At 39.5% G+C, this 21,230-nt stretch overlaps 1 protein-coding gene across 6 annotated transcripts in view; it reads right to left on the bottom strand.

The window, feature by feature from the left end:
* AMOTL1 (angiomotin like 1) overlaps positions 1-21,230 on the bottom strand; it is a 170,569-nt gene that overhangs the window by 131,969 nt on the left and 17,370 nt on the right. The window contains exon 1 of one of the 6 annotated variants that reach the window (XM_072795046.1): positions 14,835-14,952. The exons of 4 other annotated variants lie outside the window; for them this stretch is intronic. The gene's annotated coding sequence lies outside the window, so the exon portion shown is untranslated. Of the gene's footprint in view, positions 1-4,966; positions 5,246-14,834; positions 14,953-21,230 lie in introns of those variants that run through there. One more of the 6 variants, XM_072795045.1, reaches the window with a different exon arrangement.

Here is a 21,230-nt window from a genome sequence, read left to right as displayed (position 1 = left end):
CCTTCATACACCTGCCTCCTCCCCACCCCGCCCCCGCCACGCTTGTGATGAAACCACACTTCTGATTATCCACAGCAGATGCCTGCCCATTTCCTGCAGCCGAATCATACCCAGACCTCTAGTCAACATCTCTAGGGTCATTGCTGGCAGTGGGACTAGATCTAGGAATACAAATTCAGAAAAACCCTGGTCATGCCTTGACGCCGCCTAAACTGCCATAATACAGCTCCAGCTGTAGAGAAGGAATAGATTACATAGATGTGTCATATTTGGGGAATCACATGGCATATTGCATCGTCCTGGTATTCAAGGAACCAGGGGTTCTAAGGAATATGAACACCCTTACAGCAACCAAGTTCACTTGCGGATGACTTATTCTACCAATCAAGATATATATAACTTACACTATATATATATAAACTAATATAAATCTATACAATTCATTCATTTACTCACTTGATACATATTTACTTGGTATCTCCTATGTTCTGGTTACTGTGCTAAATGCTTGGGATGGCACAGGGTAAAAATCCTTCTTCCTTCAAGGAGTTTTCAACCTTTTGGGGAGACAGACACCTAAACATATCATTAGAGAATAACACACAAAGTGCAAGCATAGAGGCATGCACAAGGTAAACCAGGGATTGGTAATAATAGAATCTAGAATTTGGTAGGGATCTTAGGACCTTTAGTTCAACCCTTTCCTTATGCATGACTTGCCGGTATATGACTACCCAGCTTGTAATTAAATAGTACCAATGGGAGGGAGCTCCCTTTCTCTCCATGCAGCCCATTATATTTATGAACACTTTTGTCAAGCACTTCATCTTTAACTTCTTAAAATATTGATATTCACCAACAATCCTCAGTACTGCTGAGCGTTTTTATAAACTCCTACCCCTTCTTCTGTTCTTCAAAGTCTTTAAAATAAGATACTCTTCCAGGAATATCAAGATTTTACCCTAGTCCTGATGCTCTCCTAAGTCTTGCATATCTGGGCCTTCTTCAAGAACTCAGGAATCAAAAGGAGCCTTCCATCTTGGTGATGAGTAGAAGGTATAAGTCTATCTTGTCACACCCAGAAAACAAGCAAAACAACTAAACTGAAGCACAAAAGGGAAGAGGTTCCATGATGGGATTTTCCTTCTCAACTAGAAATTTCTAGCTAACACCTCCATTATCTAGGATCAGGTCAATTTGGGATGCTATAACAAAGTGCCATTGACTGGGTGGCTTATAAAAACCAGAAATTTATTTCTTATGGTTCTTGAGGCTGAAAGTCTAAGATTAGGGTGCCAGGATGATCAGGTTCTGGTGAGGACTCCCTTTTGGTTGCAAACTGCTGACTTCTCATTGCACTTTCACATGGCAGAAGGGGCTAGAGAGCTCTCAGGGGTTCTGTTTCTAAGGGCATTAATCCCTTGCATGAGGGCTCCACTCTCATGACCCAATCACATCCCAAAGGCTCCACCTTCTAATATCATGACATTTAGGATTAGCCCTTCAACTTGCCAATTTGGAGGGACACAAATATTCAGTCTATTGTACTAGTATCATCTATCAGAAAAATTCAATCACAAGCAACCTTGTGGACCACAGTAGCATAGAGGACAGTCTTCTCTTGGGCAGCCCCAAGAGTTTGGCTCTAATGAATTTAAATTTCTAAATTTGGAAGGTTCTTTTCTTTCCATCTCCAAATAAACCAAACACATCAGAGTCTACATTTAGACTTATTCAACAGCACATACAATACAAAACTCTTATACTTGGAAAAAAAGAGTACTCTTAAGTATCTACTGTATAAGAAAATATCTCTTTACATGAATAAAAGGACATGAAATGCTAAAAACACAGAGTTTTCCTCTGTCTGAAGGGGCTGATGTTTAAAGAGTTGACATGATTCTTCTGGGATTCTTATTTGTTTCATATGTCAACTAGAGCTTTGTAGAATTGGAAAGTTTGAGTAACTTAAAAACCATTATTTCAAATGGGCTCATCTAACTAAGCAGAGTATTTGTGAAGGTATGGTGGAATATATTGATGTTAATATTTTAAGTACTCCAATAAATAATTTATGCTACTACTCTCTGAGGAGCTACTCCAACAAGCATATTTTTAGGAAACCTAATGAAGTTTTATAAAATAATGAGGTTCTTTGCAGAACTCTCAGTGACTCAGGCTTTTCATCTCTAGAGTCAGTCCACTGAGACCAAACTCAGAAGTCCCTTCTGCCATGAAACCTTTCCAGGCAGAGTTGTTTCCTCCTCCCTTTGTGCTTTGCAGAACATTTTATATTCCATCAGGACAATGCTTTTCGGCTGGGTGATAATATTCTCTTTACAAGATGATTGCTATGCCCAGCAGGAGGTGGTTTCCTTAGGACAAAGTCATGTCTTATCCCCACTTCCATTGCTATCAGTCGCCCAGTAGCCTGATGCCTGGCCGGACGTGTGGCTTCAGGCAATGCTTGTTAGGTGAATGCCCCTGCATACCTACAGCTGGGAGACTCCAATGAGTTTGTACATGCAAACTCTTCACATAACCCAAGGTTCTATCAGCAATCACAACAAAAGATTTGTCTCCACATTCTGCCAGCCAGGCAGCACAATGCCTAAGTATACAGTGATGAAGTAAAATAAAGGAAAATAAATATTTCAAGAAAATTGGGTTCTCATGTGGCTCGGGTTAGTTTCTTAACCTAGTGACCCTGCACAAATCATCTCATCTCCCTGGAGCTTGGTTTTTCTAGTGTGTGAATTAGGGCTTATAAAGTCTATTATTATTCTAGCTTTCTCAGAGTTTTGGGAAAATCATATGTCAACTAGAGAATCATCAATATACAAGCACATAGCACGGTCTTCATTCAGCAAATTTGCTTAGAGATATCACCTGCCATGCAGCATTGAATTCCAACTTGTAGTTGCCCAACTTGGGAGGTGGCATAGCATGTGGGAGGCAGTATTTTATAGTCTAAACTGGGGTAAGAGCAAGGACTTTGGGGACAGATGTAGATTTGAGTCCCAGGTCCACCATTTTCTAGCAGTGATCTTAGAGAAAGGTATATAACTTTGCTGACCCTCATTTTCCCCATCTCTAATTGGGGATCACAGCACACACTCTGTGGGGTTGTTATAGGGATTAAATGCAACATATCTGTAATGTACCTAGTATAGATTCTGGCCCAAAAAATGGTGGTAGTAGTTGGTTTTATTAAAATCATTATGAACTCCTAAAACAGATACACTTCCAGAAGTGACTGAGTCCCATCTGCAAACTTCATTCCCGGGGGAAACAGGATGAACTGTGACAGGGCATTAGGAAACAGTCATCTGTCCCTAAAGCAAGGCTGCTGACTGGAATGCACTTGCAGGGAAAGGACATGTGTAAAAAGTGCCTGAGAGTACCCATGTGAAACACCTGCTGTGCACCAGTCCTAGGAAGGCAGGGGGACAACGAGACGGGAAGGAGCAAGAGAGGCCAAGAGGCAGAGAAAAGTTGCATCAGAACTTGCTCAGGCAGAGCCAGAAACAATGCCACCTCCGTGTGGGTTATTGGGAAACCACAGGAGAAGATTAAGTGGTTCTGTTTGAGAACAGGAATTGGGCTGCATTCTAGGAGACAGAGACAAGGAGCCAGAATAATACAAATTACTGCAGCTCTGATGATAAACCAAACTGGCACAGCTCTGATTGAGAACCAGGTATTAAAGTGGGCCCCGCTGCAAAAGACTGTCATTCATATACAGATTTTTTTAAAGATTTATTTATTGATTTTGGAGAGAGAGAGAGAGAGAAGCAGTCTTCCAGCTGGATGCACAGGGAGCCTGATGTGTAGCTCGATCTCATGACCCTGAGCTGAAGGCAGATGCTTAACTGACTGAGCCACCTGGGTGCCCCTCATATACAGATCTTTACAAACCTCTGCAGGGGAAGATGTCAGAGCTACCGTATTTTTTCTTTAAATATTTTATTTATTTATTTGACACAGAGAGAGAGAGAGAGCACAAACAAGGGAAGCAGCAGAGGGAGAGGGAAAGGGAGACTCCTCACTGAGCCAGGACCCTGGGACCATGACCTAAGCTGAAGGCAGATGCTCACCAACTGAGCCACCCAGGTACCCCTCAGAGTCACCATCTAAGATGACTGTTGGTTAGAAAGAAAATTTGAGCCACATGTATAATTAACATTTTTTTATCTAAATTTTTAAAAGTAGTAACAATACAGGTGAAATTAGTTTTAATAATATATATTTATTTAATCCACTATATTCAAAATAGTATTTCAACATATAATCTGTATAAAAAAGTACTAATGACAATATGAGATTTCTTTTTTTTTTCATATCAAGGCTTCAAACTCAGGTGTGTATTTTCACTTACAGCACCTGTCAATTTGCACGAGCCACATCTCAAGGGCTCTGCAGCCACCTAAGGCCCAGACCTAATCCCAAGGGAAAATGATTTCCATTCTCCTGAATTCCTAGGCTGTTAAGACCTTTTAAAAGCCCAAATTAGTAGAGCTAAACAAGACCTTTAGAGATATTCAGAATGCAAGGGCCACCTATCCATTCCTGACGGGTTGATACACTTTGGTTTGAATTGAAGCAGCTTCAAACCCCACAAGAAAGCATCCTCCAATGTAGCATTCGCTGAGACAAACTTAGGGCTTTTTTTTTTTTTTTTTTTTTTTTTTTTATTCACGATAGACATAGAGAGAGAGAGGCAGAGACACAGGCAGAGGGAGAAAGAAGCAGGCTCCATGCAGGGAGCCCGACTCGGGACTCGATCCCGGGTCTCCAGGATCGCGCCCTGGGCCAAAGGCAGGCGCCAAACCGCTGCGCCACCCAGGGATCCCCTTGGCCTCTACATCTTAATAATGATCCATGTTCTCCCCACTCTCTCATTCTAAGGGAAACTGTCTCGCCCACACCTTCTCCCTGCAACCCCAAGGCTGTTTCATGCACTCACTTTTCCTCCCCGTACCCTCTTTGGCTCCAGTGACCAGGGGTGGTAAGCACAGGACACCATGAACGATTCGATCCATCTCTGCAGTTACCTGGTGTGAAAAAGCCCACCCAGCCAGGGACTGACCACTGCAGACTAGCTGGGTCAATTAGATCCTCTGTCAGGAATACAGATGCAGAATCAGTCAACCGCTGGGGAGAAGCATTAGAGGAAGACACACATAAGGAGCAGAGCTACAATAACATTGGGTTTCTAGTCAATCCTCAGGCTTCTTTAATTTCCTCTTTGATCTGTTTCCCAGATTAGGCTTCCAAAAGCCATTTCATTTTAACAAAGCAATTCTCCAGATGAAAGAATTTTGAAAGTCTCCTAGAGGAGGGTCTCCAAGTAACCCTGGCTCCTGGAGTGTCTCTTGGAACCTTCCAGTACCAACCCACATTCCGGGCTTCTGAGGCACAGCCATCGTGCTGTTTCTGGTTTTCCATGAGATTCCTGTATCTTTTATGGTCATGATTATTTTAAAAGAATCCCTTATGTGAAAAAAAAAAAAAAAAAGAATCCCTTATGTGTTGAGGAAGCCTGAATGAGTCTAAACCTTTCAACAAAAAGGCCTACCACAGAGATGGATACTTTCACACACATTCAGGCAAAATTCTTTTCCACCACTCTCCTCCAAACTTGTTTGCACTCAGTCTCATGCCAACACTTAGCCTGACAGAGAAGTGATGGATTACTTTGGGTTGCATTTCCAAGTAATTATATTCTGAAAAGACCTCATCGCAGTGGCCTTCTGGGGACCCTTTAAGCCTCACATCATCTACAGCAATGGTTCTCAACTGTGACTGCATATTGGCACCACCTGGGGTCCTTTTAAAATACACTGAGGCCCAGGATTTCTCCCAAAGCTATGAAGACAGAAGCTCTGGGGCTGGTCCCTGACATCTATACTTTTTAAAAGCTCCCCAAGTCATTCTAATGTGTAGCTGTGATTGAGAAACACTGATATACAGAATATGCAGCTTGGGTTTCTGGCAGAGAAAGTCCTATACTGTTTTTCACTACAAAAGAAGTGCAGATTTTTCCAAGGATACATAAGAAGTGGGGAATGATGCAAAGTGAAGAGTAAATCTCACTCATCAATAGAATCCCCAACAATCCCACTCCCTGGAGGTAATTATAGTGTCTGGTGTGCCCCACCAAGAATTATCTGTGCCTATGCAAATATATACATGTATATAATACACACATACATATATATGCACATACTTTTTCACATATATTTACAAGGGTATACACATATTTTTATGAATGTTAATATATATACACACACACACATATGCATGCATATACAAACTCACACATATCTTTTCTTCCTGTGGCTGGCTTTTTCTCTTACATATCTTGGTTATTAATCTAGAAACTATTGATAAAGAAAAATAATGACAAGATTTGAGAGGGAAGGTACCTCAAATATATATCTATATTTATATATATAATATGTATATTTCTATAATATAACAAGTTATAAAGCTACAGTGATTAAAACAACATGATTTGTTGGCAGAATAGATAAATTATTTATTCCAATAGACTAAAAAGTTTACAAAATAATAAGTGACATTGATTTGGCATATGGGAAAATTGGCATTTCAAGTCAGTGGGGAAAGGATAGACTATTCAATAAAGAGTTCTAAGTTAATTGGCTATTTTTTAAGGTGGACTCCTATTTCACAGTATAAATAAATTCAAGACAAATAAAAGATCTAAACAATAAAAACAAATCCCTATGCATATCAGAAGAAATAACTTGATCCTGAGTGGGAAAACTTTGCTAATATATGAAATCTAGAAGTCATAAAATAAAGGATAGACAGATTGTACTATATAAAATTAAAACTTCTCAAAAAAGACACAATAAAGAAAAGTAAAATAAAAACAAGTGAAGGAAGATGATATTTATAACATGTATAAAGAGATTAATGTCCAGACTATAAAAGAGTTTCACATAGCAATAGGAAAATGACAATCAACAGAGAGATAAGCAAAGCTATAAACTGACAACAGAGTAACAGACATGAACTATAAATGTATAAAAACACGTTCAATTTCAATACTCCAAGAATGCAGATTAAAACAATGCTGACTTTTTTCACTTATCACATTGTCAAAGTGTTCTAAAGCATTGGTCAATATCAAGAGATGGTGACTTTTTGAAGAAATAGGTATTCTCACATTTTGGTAGAAGAATAAATTGAGATAGCTTTTATTATTTTATTTATTTATTTATTTTAAAGTTAAGGGATTTTTTAAAAGATTTTATTTATTTATTCATGAGAGACAGAGAGAGAGAGAGAGAGAGAGAGAGACAGAGACAGAGACATAGGCAGAGGGAGAAGCAGGCTCCATGCAGGGAGCCTGACATGCGACTCCAGGATCAGGCCCGGGGCTGAAGGTGGCGCTAAACCGCTAAACCACCGGGGCTGCCCTGGAAAGCTTTTAAAATGGCAATTTGGCATATTCTTCTTCTTCTTTTTTTGGGGGGGCATATTCTCTAATATAAAATTCATGTGTCCTTTGATCCAGCAATTTCACTTCTGAGTATCTATTCTACAGAACACTATAAACCAAGTGAATACAAAGATACATACACAACGCAGCATTCCCTGTAATGAAAGAAAAAAGGAAACACTTGAATGCCTCTCAATAAATAGTTACATAAAATAAAGTGCAGTTATACTTTAAATCCTAGGCAGCCATTTAAACAAATTAGGTGACTTTAAGAGTCTAAATGAAAAGTTATGATTGTGATGTGAATTGTAGAAAGCCAGGTGCAAAATAATTTGCAAAGACAATCTAATATGTATAAGAAGGAAACACATACACATATGCACATACAGACACACTTCTAATCACCCAGAGAAAGAGCTGGAAGGAAGAGCAAACTTTTCATAGAGATTATTAGAAATAATCTGAAGAAAGATTTCAGTCTTGGGAGGATATGATGAGGCTTTGAAGGAAACATTCATTTAACATTATATACTTTTTATGTTTTTTATATTTTTTGTGATGCACGTTAATTTTATAATTCTTTTGTAATAAAAAAGAGGCAAGTTTTCTCACTTTTAATTTGTGTTTCTTAAATTGGGGGCTTATCATCCCTTCTTAAGTTTATTGGCCATTTGTATTTCTTTTCTTCCAAGCAGCCTGTTCATGTGCTTCATCCATGTTTACTCAATTTTTTTTTTTGATGTACTACTTAAATTTTAGGAAATTTATATTTAGGAAAATATATTTTGCTATGTTATATAGGTACTGCAAATAACTTTTCTGTCATTTGTATTTTTATTTCATTTATACTATTTTTGTCTATATGTTTTATACACACTTTATGTATTTAAATATACCAATCTTTTTCTGTATAGTGTTTGGGTTTGGTACCATGCTTCAACCCAAACAATTATACAACCCAATTCCTTATACAAAATTTATTTTAAAACAGATTACAGGCTTAAATGTAAAACTGCAAGGCTTCTAGAAAAAGATAGGATAAAATCTTTGAGGACTAGTTCTTTTACTTTGTACTAAGAGAAAAAAAATGAAATTTTTCCATAAAATGAAAAATTGATAAATTGGACTTCATGAAAATTAAAAACTTTTACTCCATGAAAAATCCTATTTACAGAGAGGGAGGAAATATTTTAAACTGCACATATGAGAAAGGACATGTCTCTAGAATATATAAAGAACTCCCAAAACCCAACAGTAAAAGAACAATCCAATTAGAAAATGAGCAAAAAACATTAATAGAAATTTCACTGAAGAAGATACACAGATGGCAAATAAGCACATGAAAAGATGTTCAACACCATTAGCCATTAGAGAATGCAAATTAAAATCTCAATGAGATATCACTACCCACCTATTAGAGTGGCTTAAACATAGTGATAACACCAAATGCTGATGACGATGCAGAAAAACTCCATTACTCGTACAATGCAAAAGATTATGGCCACTTTAGAAAATAATTTGGCAATTCATTTTCAAACTAGAAATGGACTTACCCAGAAGACCCAGATACTCTACTCTCAGCCATTTATCCCAGAGAAATGACAATTTACACTCACACAGAAACTTGCACACAAATGTTCACAGCAGCTTTATGTGGAATAATCCCCAGCTGGAAACTACCCTAAGGTCCTCCAGTGGGTGAATGATTAAACAAACCGTGGTACATCTGTGCTGTGGAATACTACTCAGCAACAAAAAAGAATCAACTATTAATACATGCAACAACCTGGATGGATCTCAGGGAAATTATGCTGAGTGGAAAAAGTCAATCTCATGCATGGTGTAAATACTGCATGATTCTGGGGCCCCTGGGTGGCTCAGTCTATTAAGTGTCTGCCTTTGGCTCAGGTCATGATCCCAAGTCCTGGGATGGAGCCCTGCCCACTTCCAGCTCCATGCTCAGAGGGGAGCCTGCTCCTCCCTCTCCCTCTGCACTGCCCCCAACTCGTGCTCTTTCTCTTTCTCCCGCTCTCTCAATAAATAAATTTAAAAATCCTTAAATACTGCATGATTCTATTTATATAGTGCTCCTATAATAAACTTACAGAGATGGACAACAGACTGAAGGTTTCAAAGGGTTAAGAATGAGTGGTAGATTCAAAGAGGTTGTAGAAGGGAGCCTTGTGGTGATGATACAGTTTTGTATCTTGATTATGGTAGTAGTTACATAAAGTTAACATGATAAAAAATTACACATAACTACGTACATGCACACAAATGAGTACATGTATAACTGATAAAACCTGTGATAAACTCTAATTGATAAGGTCTCTTGATTGTGCCAATGTCAGTTGGCACAATCAGTTTTGATACTATGCTATAGTTACATAAAGTGTTAACATTATCAGAGGCAGAGCAAAGCAGGCACACACTCACAATCTATAAATATTTCATATTACAAGTTTTTAAAAAAACACACAATTCAGCTATTCTTCAACAGAATATTTGCATCATTCTTTGTTTAAAAAAATCCACATGACTGGACTAACCATAAATTTCATGAGACAAGTCTGCCTAAAGTCAGTGCATAGATTAAAATTTTAGTGACTCTTGTTCACAAAGTATAAATAAAGCAAGAGAACTTAACACTCAGATTTTGCTCTCAAGAATCATGTTATCCTTCACCCTGACTGTCCTACCAAAGTGGTGGCATCTGTAAATGGGTAACCTTAAGATTTCTGGGGTACCCTGGATCCAGGACCCCAGCATAAGTCACCCAACTTCAATTTGTCCTTAAATAGAATTTTAAAAATAATAATAGTTAAAATATATTGAGCACTGAACAACTCAGCTACCTATTACACAGTAGAAGGTATGAAGAGGACTCATAAGAAATGAGAAAATATGGTCTTGGTTCATACTGCACACTTGAAGGAGAAATAATACATACCTGGGCTTTTTAAGCCCTTGGAAATTTATTTGGGGGATGATAAGAAAGAAATGATAGGGGTGCCTGGGTGGCTTCGTGGGTTGAGTGTCTGCCTTTGGCTCAGGTTGTGATCCCAGGGTCCTGAGGTCGAACCATATGATAGCCCTCCTGCTCAGTGGGAGTCTGTTTCTCCCTCTCGCTCCACCTCTCCCCCCTCACTCTACTCTCTCTCTCTCTCTCTTTCTCTCTCTCTCTCTCAAATAGTAGATAAATAAAATCTTTGTTAAAAATGACGGTAGAATATTCCAAATTTAGATATTCAGTCAGATGTATTTATCGAATACTCGCTTTGGGCACCTGTTGTGTGACAGATGGACTAAAGCTCAGGGCTTACCAAGGAGCCTGTGGCTTTGGAACTTGTGTCAACAGTACCACCAATGTGACTCCAACGCTACCACTACTGCTACTACTGTTAACTGCTGCTAATTCAACATGACATCTTCAGGTGCTAAGCACTCTACAAACATCATCTCATGTCATCTTCATGAGAACTCTGTGAGATGGCATTATATTCATATCTTAAAGATGAAGAAACCAAGAATGGAGATGTTGAGACATATTTTCCAAGGTCAGCCAGTTAGAAAATGTCAGAAGGCAGATTGGCATCCATGTCATGTGATATCAAAATTCATGCTTTAACCACTCATCCATGGATCTTCCCCAAGCCTCCTGTTTCAATTCCTCTTTTGCGGGTCTTACCTAGGGGTCTCAGTGGCTTGCCACCAGCCCTCAGGGCTGGGGTATTTCCTTGACTTCTGATTGGTCTGTTCTGTCTGCTTCTCCCCCTCCCCGCGGATCCCCATCTTCCATCCATGGAAGATGAAATGGAGCCCAAAGAGCAAGTAGTGATCAGGCAAAGCTTTGGGCAGTGATGGAAGCAGAAGATGAGAGAGGTAAGTGTACGTGTGTGTCTGTGTGTGTGTGTAAAAGAATTGTTTTTCACAGATTTAGTTATAACAGTAAAACTAGTTGGTAAAGTAGTTGAGTCTCTTCCTCAGGCCTTTTTCTCCTTTGTGATCTGAGGCCTGAGATATGAGCAAAAAATTCTCTGGATAGACTCCTCTACTCCTCCACACTCCCTGGGGGGCTTCATCCAGGCTGGTTTCTGCAGAAACAAGACTACGACCTTGTTCCAGTTATCTTTTGCCACAGAACAACCACCTCTGAACTTAGATGATATAAATTGTTATCTCTTAGGGTTCTGTGGGTCATTGGAACTGAGCTGAGCAGTTCCCAGAGAGGGTCCTCCATCCAGCTGCACTTAGCTAGTAGCCGAATCTGGACTCATCTGAAGTCTTCATTACTGGAGCCTAATGGTTGGAAGTCTGGGTCTGGTTGGGCTTCTCCCCATGTAGCCTGTCCACCTAGCTAGCTTTCTCGCATCATGGCAGTCTCAGAGGAATTGGCAGCCACACACTGAGGCTGATTCCTACCAGCCTATAAGAGCCAATTCTGTGTATTTCTTTCCAACTGTGCATTTGGTGCTATCACTTTGATAGCCTGAAATCAGCCATGGTGGGAGGGAGTACTCATACTATGAAAACTGGCAAATGTTACGAATCAGTGCTCCCCCCTCCACCCCTTCCCCAAGACCCAGATTACCCACAACATGACTTTACATAATGGTTGTCCTCCCCCAGAGTGAGGAAGCCAAGAATCCCCAGAAGGAAGCTGCAAATCTCCTTAGAACCTAGCCATGGATATCCCCAATGTCACTTTCTTTTTATTTTATTGGTCAAACAATTCCCTAAGGCTACCTGGAATTCAACAGGAGAGTTATCATCCATGTCCTATGGAAGGATTGCAAAGAAATTGTACAGCATAGGATATGGCACAGAATAGGTGCTCAGTAAATGTTCATCATTTTGATGAACAAATGAATGCGTAAAGTCTCAGACACGCTGTGTGTCACTTAATCTGCATGTCCTTAAGTCACTCTAAAAGTATAAAGTCTTCTGGGAAGTTTTGCTTCAACATCAGAGAGGCTGACGATTCTAAAGTCCCCAATGATCTGAAATCTAAAATTGCTTGATACGGATCTACTTACACGCTTTCTACAAGTATTCACAGACCTGTTTGCACAAGCCCTTCCTGCGTATGTACTCAACTGGTAGTATACACATGACAACTGCAGAAAGCTTGTTTTATAGATGTTTTTATACTATGGAGGTTTGCTTTACCTCCTTAAGTAAACTGCAAATTCTTTTAAGAGAGTTCTCATGTATTTCTTTGCCATTCCTTCTTCCCACTGTGCCAAAAACAGATAATTACACACACACACACACACACACGCAGATACATCCAAGATACATGATAGTTAGAGATTATAAGCCTTAAAAGGAACGGAAAGAAGGAAAAGAACTAAAAATTCTTAATTGCTAGGTTTCAGAGCTTGCTGGGTTTCAGAGCCTTCTCATTTAACTGTTACATTCACCTAGTGATGTTGGCATTATTATTTCCATTCCATTTCACAGTGGAGGAAAATGAGTCTCAAGAAGGCTTACCAATTTGGTCTCAGCCACACCAGGAAAAGGAGCTGGGATTCAAATGTAAATCTGCATAGTACCAAGGCATGAGCTTGACATATTCCTCAGACCATATCTTCCCACTGCAGTATCCATCCCCCACCTTCCCGCATTCTCTCTGTCTCCCTCCTCAAAGCATCTACAAAAGTTGTAAAAATGCTGATGCTTCTAAACCCCAGATAGCGTAATAAGTGCTTCAAGTTCTTCTCTTGTACAACATGTCCTTTGGAAGCTTGGAAACGTAAGAACTTTGAAGTGTCTTCTACTGGTAGCAGGGAGGTCAGCTTCAAGGCTATCATAATAACTCAGGGAAAGGGGGTTGGTGGGTCGGACCAAGGTAACAGTGGTGAGAGGGAGAGATGGGAAAATTTTGAGGGATATTAAGAAGGCAGGATCACCAGATTAGTGATTGATTGGATTGTGCAGGTGCTGATTGACCATCGCAGAATCATGCTGGCTGTACTGGGAAGGTCAGAAGAGAGAAAAAGCCTGGATGAGAGGTTCCCATATTCCCGGAAGGGGGGTAATCGTGGCTTACACTATGAAAAGAGCCATGGAAATGGAAGAATGGATGACTTTGAGAGATAATATGGAGGCAGAATTTCAGATGTGCTGCCAAACTGGACGTGGAAGTGCGAGGATGAAGGAGGGGTCAAAGATGAAGTCTAGAAATCTGTTATGGGAAAACAGGAGCTTTCTGCTGAGCTAGGGGAACAGAAAGGAGAGCAGATTTTAGGTAAGGATGAGTTCTGGGCATGCCAAGTTTGAGGTTAACATGTAAGCAAGAGCTGGCAGCCAGTATGCAACGGCATTGAAAACAAAACAAGCGTCTCTTATCTAAATGAGATTTTTTGCTCCCTTCAAAGGTTACAGATGAGCACACTGAACACCATGTGTGGCAGGGTTCTGTGTCAAGGAATAAAGAGGCTCTGTAATTCTCAACGTTTTCCCTTCCCAGTGGTTCAAGTCCGTCTCTCTCCGAAAGCCATTTATCACCCTGCAGGCGCCTCCGTCATAACCAAGATGTCTTTACTGAGACTTCCAGAGCTAATAAGAGCTGTATGATTCAATCAGTGACAGGGCCTCATATAACTCATCAAAAGCGTTGCAGGGAGATTTTAGCAAGTCCCTAGGACCGCAGGTCTACCTGCATACACATACACACACACACACACACACGCACGCACATGCACGCGCACACACACACACACACACACACACCCCAAAACTCATGCTCCTTTTCTTAGAATTTGTATGGACAGGCACTCAGACATGTTCATACACTTCCACCCCACATAGCAGCACAGCCATTGTTTACACAAGGTCCCTGCATGTTACAACAGGGAGCCTAGGCCCCTTTGTCTCCTGCTGTACTCTAAGGAAGAAGGGAAGCATTCAGGCAAATGAAGGCTCCCCAGAGAGCTGCTGCTTTTCTGCACATCAGCTTTTACCATAAGACCCTAGAAGGGTTCTACCCCAAACACAAAGCTAATTGTAAGGATGGCAAAGCGATTAGATGGCCCCAGCCCAGAGGAGACCACTTGTAGCTGCTTCACCAATGTGCTTGTTATACAACTACCAGAACAGGCAGCCGAAACCAAGCCCAGATTAGATTTCCATGCCCACTTCGAGAACCTGCCTCTGCAACTCTGAGCTGCGTGGGGTTCTGCTCACCCAGCTCAGAGCCTGCCAGCCCACCAGGTGGAGACTAGCTGGCTGGGAATCAACCGTCCTCCCCACATAGTGTGTCCCTTGACCTGACTCCAACTCTACCCAGAGATGCCTTCCAAAATCCCCCTCAAATCAAGCTTCTCTGGGTAGAAACCTCACAAAATCAGAGCTTCCTTACCTGAGAGAAGGTCTCGGTGATCGGCAGTAGAAAAAAACCACCAAGTTCTAACAGAAGTGAGAGGGACTTACAGGGCAAATCTGTTGGTTTTAAAAGAAGAAAGGTGACTTCATCCCTGGTGCCGTAGAGTTTAAAAGAGCAATGAGTGCTCCCTGGCTGAGCCAACTCTGTCTCATCAGTGATGACTCCATCCAAATTATGCAGCTACTGCCCAGACATGCTCAGCCTTCAGAAGGTAAATTGCTGGAATCTGACTAGCCCTGTTGTTTTCAAAGAGCTTCCGAAAGTCTTGAACACCAATCACTTTAACTGGCACCAGAGATAGGGAAACATGCACTTATTTCCCCAAGTTATATCATTACCTCCCAAGAATCCAGTTGTCTGAAAAATAGCATTCTAGGGAAGGAAAACAGATATTTAAACTTCTAAGAGGTAAAAATTCTTGGAGAAGGAGAAAAAACAAAGGACAGAGAAGAAACAAAGCTATTTCAGTCAGGGGGAGGGGCAGTGAGAAGCTGCAATGATCACCTTGCTAAGTGTTTTTCAGACCTGGTGGATTTGTAAGCATATAAAGGTGACAAATAGGTGACGGTCTGTACTGGGCAGAGGGCAGAGTATTCAGTTGAGCAAAGGGATGAGTCACTGTACAGAAAGAAAGTGGGACAGCCCTTCTAATGAAGGCAACAGATTTTTATTTATTTTTTATTGAATAGGGTGCCACTCAACTGATTTGGAGTCAATTGTAACATAAATAGTTAACTCAAAACATGTCCACATTCTACCAAGAATGTTGGGGAAAACAGATGTTTAAGTAAGAAATTTTCTCTTTTGTATGCTAAAGGTGGCTGGAGCAATCTGATTTGTAATATGGGATTCAAGGTTATGTCAAGCTACTGAGTAGGCCAGTACTACCTCTCCTTGATGCCATGTCCCCACGCTAAACTCTAGGGAGGACTTCTGGCTGTGGCGCCACGGCAAGGAATGGACCTGTGTTGGAAGTGGGGCAGAGAGTTGAGTGTAGCAGCCTACTACCTTTCTCTCTCATACCTCTACTTCAAGAGAGTGTAAGGTAACTTTGGGTCACGAGGCATGTGTCCAATATCTTGCTGAGCTATTTTGAGGCAATGGGGATCTTCACTCCCAAGAGTGTAAAACAAGAAAAAACCTCTTTCTGTTTAGATAGAAGTATTCAGGTTCAACATTGGTCAGGGGTTTTTGAACTGAGAGATTTCAGGAATGTCAACAAGGCTTGTAAGAGGATTTGCAAGTCTTCTGGTTGGGGTATAAATAATGTCAGAAGTAGAAGAGGAGCAGATTTTTTATCAATAGTAAGATCAAAAAGGGACAGGAGCCATTTTTATTCAGTTCATCAAAGTATCCTCAAAGCCAAGCACAGAGAATAGCACACAGTAGGTACTCAGGAGAGACTATAAATGGTAACAGACAACCTCTCTCTGTTCCAGATTTCTAGAACAGATCTGTTGAGAACTCTTAAAGTCACCAACTCAGAGACCATGAGCCCGTAGTCTTACGGAATACCTCAGCCCCTAGGTTCATTGCCAAAGTTACAAGAGAGTGAAGAAAGCCAATCTCTGGATTCAGCAGCTTCCTTTGTCTATAGTGTTCCCCTATACATCAGCTAGATTCTAGCATCTTTTTCTAGGGCCAAGACTATCTTTCAGGTGATCTGCCAATTAGCCTCAATTGTCTTTTGTTCTCAACATTCTATCATAACATTTCCAAACATAGTTTCTTCAGTTGACATTTTACTATATTTGCTTTATCAAAAATTGATTTTTTTCTATCCATCCAGCAACTCATTTAATTATTTTTATGGTGTTCCAAAGTAAGTTGTAGATATTGATAAATATAAATATATAAATACTTCAATATTATTAACAAAAACTGAAAATTCGTTTATAATTCCAATTTTTGTTTACAATTTCTTTTCACATAAAATTCATATAGAGTATAATGTAAAAATCACCAGCATGTCATTTGATGAGTTCCTATAAATACATACACCTATGCAATTCAAATCCCTATCAAGGTACAGAACATAATCATCACCCTAGAAAGTTTCCCCATGTCCCTTTCCAGCAAATTCCTGGTTCAGCATTTCTAGTGAGAATGCATCTGATTTTTTCACCATAGATCAGTTTTGCTTATTCTAGTATTTCATATAAATAGAATAATAAAATGTGTATTCTTTTGCGGAAATTTTTGTTCATTCAGGAGGTTTTTAGGATTTACCCATCCATGTTGTCGCTTGCACCAGTAGTTGGTTTCTTTTCATTGATGAGTAGTATTTTCCTGAATGAATATGCCATAGTTTGTTTATCCAGTCTTCTATTGGTGGACACCTGATCTTCCAGTTTAAGGCTATGATGCATACAGCTAATATAAACATTTTTGAACCCGTCCTGTTGTGCCACGTTTTCATAATCCTTTGGATAAATACCTAGGAGTGGAATTGGTGGGTCTCAGGGAGGAGTGTATTTAATTTATAAGAAACTATATAATTTATAAGAATTTACACCTTTTGGGATGTCCGGGTGGCTCAGCGGTTTAGTGCCGCCTTCAGCCCAGAGTGTGATCCTGGAGACCCCGGTCGAGTCCCACGTCAGGCTCCCTGCAATGAAGCCTGCTTCTCCCTCTGCCTGTGTCTCTGCCTCTCTTTCTTTCTCTGTGTCTCTCATGAATACATAAATAAAAATCTTAAAAAAAAAGAATTTACATCTTTTCCAATATTCTCATACCATTTTCCTCGCCTACCAACAATGTATAAGAGTTTTAGTTGCTTCATCGAAAGTTCTGACCACATTTGGTGCTATCAGTATAACTTCAGCCACACTGGTGAGTATGGGGGCAGTATCTCACTATGGCTCTAACCTGCATCTCCTTGATAACTAAGGCTGTTATATGTGTTTTCATTCAACATTTATGGGCCATCCATTTACCATCTTTTGTGAAGTCTCTGTTCAAATATTTTAGCCAGTTTTAAATTGAGTTGTTTGTCATATTATTATGGGGTTATAGGAGTTCTTAATATATCCAGGGTACCAATTCTTTGTCAGGGACATTTCCTTAATATTTTCCCCTGCCTTGTGGTCTGCATAGGCAGGACATTTTCTTAATGGTGTTTCTTCTGATGAACAGGGATTCCATTTTGACTAAGTTTATTTTTTCTTTTTTGGTTTTTGTCTTCCTCCAAGTCATGAAGACGTTCTCCTATATTTTCTTCTAGAAATTATAGTTTATATAGTTTTAGCCCTTTTGTGTAGGCCTGTGGTCCATAACAAATTGATTTTTGTGGGTAGTATGATTTAGGGCAATGTTGATATGTTTCCATGTGAATATGGAGTTATTTCAACACCGCTTGTCGAAATCCTTTTCTTTTCCAATTGAGTTGATTTGAAAACTTTGTCAAAAATAAAACAAATATATAAGTGTGGGTCTATTTCTGTCTGGGCTCTTTATTCTGTCCTACCAATCTGTTGATCTTTGTCTTAGCACCACACTGTTTAGGGTAAGTCTTGAAGTCAAGTGGTAAAGTAATTTTAACTTCTTTTTTCAAGACTTTGAATATTCTATGTTCTGTGCATTTCTACAGAAATTTTAGTATCAGTTTGTCAATTTTGACTAAAAAGCATCATAGGATTAGGATTAGGATTGTGCTGAATCCATAGATAAATTTGGTGAATACCATCTTAATAGCACTGAGTCTTGCAATCCATTAACTTGGCATATCTCCATTTATTTACAGCTCAATTTTCTCACGGCATTGTTTTGTTGATTTTCTCTTTGTCATTGATTTTTACAGTTTGACTGTGGCTTGCCTAAGTGTTTTTATTTTGGTTTTGTTGTGTTGGGTTTTTTATATAAATCTTTCTTGGTGTTTATTGGGGTTTTAAAGTCTTTAAATATCTGTCTTTTATCAAATGTATAATCTTTTCACCCATTATTTATTCAAATACTTTTCTGGGTCATTCTCTCTCTCTCTCTCTCCCTCGCTCTCTCTTTCTCTCTCTCTCTCTCCCCCCCCCCCCTCTAGGACTCCAATTATATGTGTATTAGACCTTTTGATATTGTTGCAAAGATCTATGAGCCTCTGCACTTGTATTAAATCTCTATTTCTTAGTTTGGATCATTTTTATTGATCTATCTTCTATTTAATTCACTTTTTCCTCTTTCATTTCCCTGTGCTTTTAAGAACATCCATTAAGTTTTTAAAGATATTTATTTTTCAGATCTTATGTTTTCTTTTGATTCTTTTTAAAATTTCTATTTATCTACTAAGATTTCTATAATTTCATTTATTATGATCTTATTTTCCTTTATATACTTCACCATATTTGTAGTAACTTCCTTAAAGTTCTTGCCTAATCTCAGAGTTGGTCTCTGTCAATTGTCTTTTTTCTTTAAAATAAATCATGTTTTCCTGTTTTGTTATATGTTGAATACTTTTGGAGTGTATCCTGGTCATTATGAATGATATGTTGCAGGAAATCTGGATTCTATTCTGTTCTTCTGAGGCATATTGACTTTTCTTTATTCAGGCCTTTAAAGTGGTTGATCTCAAGTTGCAAGACCTTATCTCCCCATATAACATCTGGAAATTCAGGTCAGCTCTTTCAGTAGAGCTGGGATTTTAAAAATCCGCCTCTTGCATATGTTGTTCAAGGGTCAGCCAGAGATCTGAGTAAAGTTTATCCAGAGAGCTATAGGGCTTCCCCTCTGCTCAGCATATTCATAAATAGGGCCCTGTTCTTAAGCTAAAAGCTATAAATCAGGAAACTCATCCCATGTCTGTCTCTTGTTCCAGTGGTTCAATCTCTTCTGCTTTCTGTTGGGTTTTGTTCTCTCTCTAGTATTTAAGGACTAATTGTTCTTAAATCTTGCCCAGAGTTTATATTTATTATCTATAAGAAGTAGGGTCCAATAGGAGCTAGTTGGCCATACCAGAAGGCTTTAATTACCTTTTGAGTCATCTAGTTTACCCTCAACATGATAATTCATAGCTCTTTCTTGGGATGCTAAATATGTTTCATTTCAAGCACCACCTCAGATTGATTGGTAATGTTGAAAAGGATATTGAGCTTCAGCAGAAAAGCATGATGTAATTGACAAGCAATGTCGTCCTTCAACATAGGAGGGGAAGTGTAAGCCCAATCTTTGTAATTTCTGGTATAGTTATTCACAAAACAATGCATGATACTCAGCAGCTTATGTCTACTGGAACATCTCCCTGAAGTCAGAGTATCATATTTGTTTGATGGTTAATCTTCTTCATTAGATATAAACTTCATGAGAACAGGAATTGTGTTCATGAAATTCATTCTCCTACGCCCAGTGTCTATCATGTGAGATGGCAGCTTCTCAGTAAGTATTTAGTAAGTGAATGAGAATCTAGTTTAATGTTTGTTTTAGTTTTACTTTTCAAAATTATATAATCAATGTGAAGAAACAAATAGAGAATACAGTCTAGTAAAATTAAATCAAATCACCTCATTTTCCTCCAAGAAATAACCCTTATTACAATTTTTTTCACATAGCTTTTTGCTACTCTTCAGATTTTTATTCTCAACCTTGGGTGCATATTAGAATTATCTGAACTGATTTGAAAAGTCTGTTCATGCCACATATTCAGACCAATTTATTCACATTCTTGGGGGTTGACCTTGGCATAAAGGTTTTTTTTTTTTTCTTTTTAATTCTAGAGATGATGCCAATGTGCAGTCAGAGGACCTAAAGATGTCCCCACCAGTGCTATTAGAGGTCTAAATGACACAATCCTTGCCTTCCATGAGAGTTCAGAGAAGGCAGGACTTGAAGCCATTAAACATGAAACAATTAGAAATCAAAAGGACACCAGACATACCTAATCAAGAGCCAAGCTGCTTAGAAGCTCATGTTAAGTATGCCAGGAGCCACAGCCTGAATGCAACCAGAGGCAGACTCACCTGTATTCTTGCTCCTTGGCAGAGCTCTGCCAGTTAAATTAAGGGAGCCTTCTCCTTCTATAAAGGTTTGGAGAAAGGGGCACAGTGACTGTTAGAATGATAGGTGATATTGATTAAACCCCTCCCTTCTTTGAAAATTTCTGCTTTATAGAATCCTAAGTCCCAGGCTCCTGGTCTCTGCCTTCTCTTTGTGGGAATGCTATTTTAATTCTATACCTGACTTCAGAATTTGAAAAGACCACCTTCAACCAGAAAATCTTCTATAGAAATGTGCCTTTGCTGGCCAGGTGTCCTGCCTGTCTGCTGTGGAATCCAAGTGAGTTGGACACTAACATCTATCACCACCCTATTTCTCTAGCTGCCCCCAGGGAACTGATCAGAAACAAAGCATAGACCCTAGTTTTTGACCTAGGCAGCAGGCAGAAGTTCCCAG

Source organism: Canis lupus, chromosome 23 (assembly GCF_048164855.1).
Source record: "Canis lupus baileyi chromosome 23, mCanLup2.hap1, whole genome shotgun sequence".
NCBI lineage: Eukaryota > Metazoa > Chordata > Mammalia > Carnivora > Canidae > Canis > Canis lupus.
This window is presented reverse-complemented; position numbering and strand designations above follow the sequence as displayed.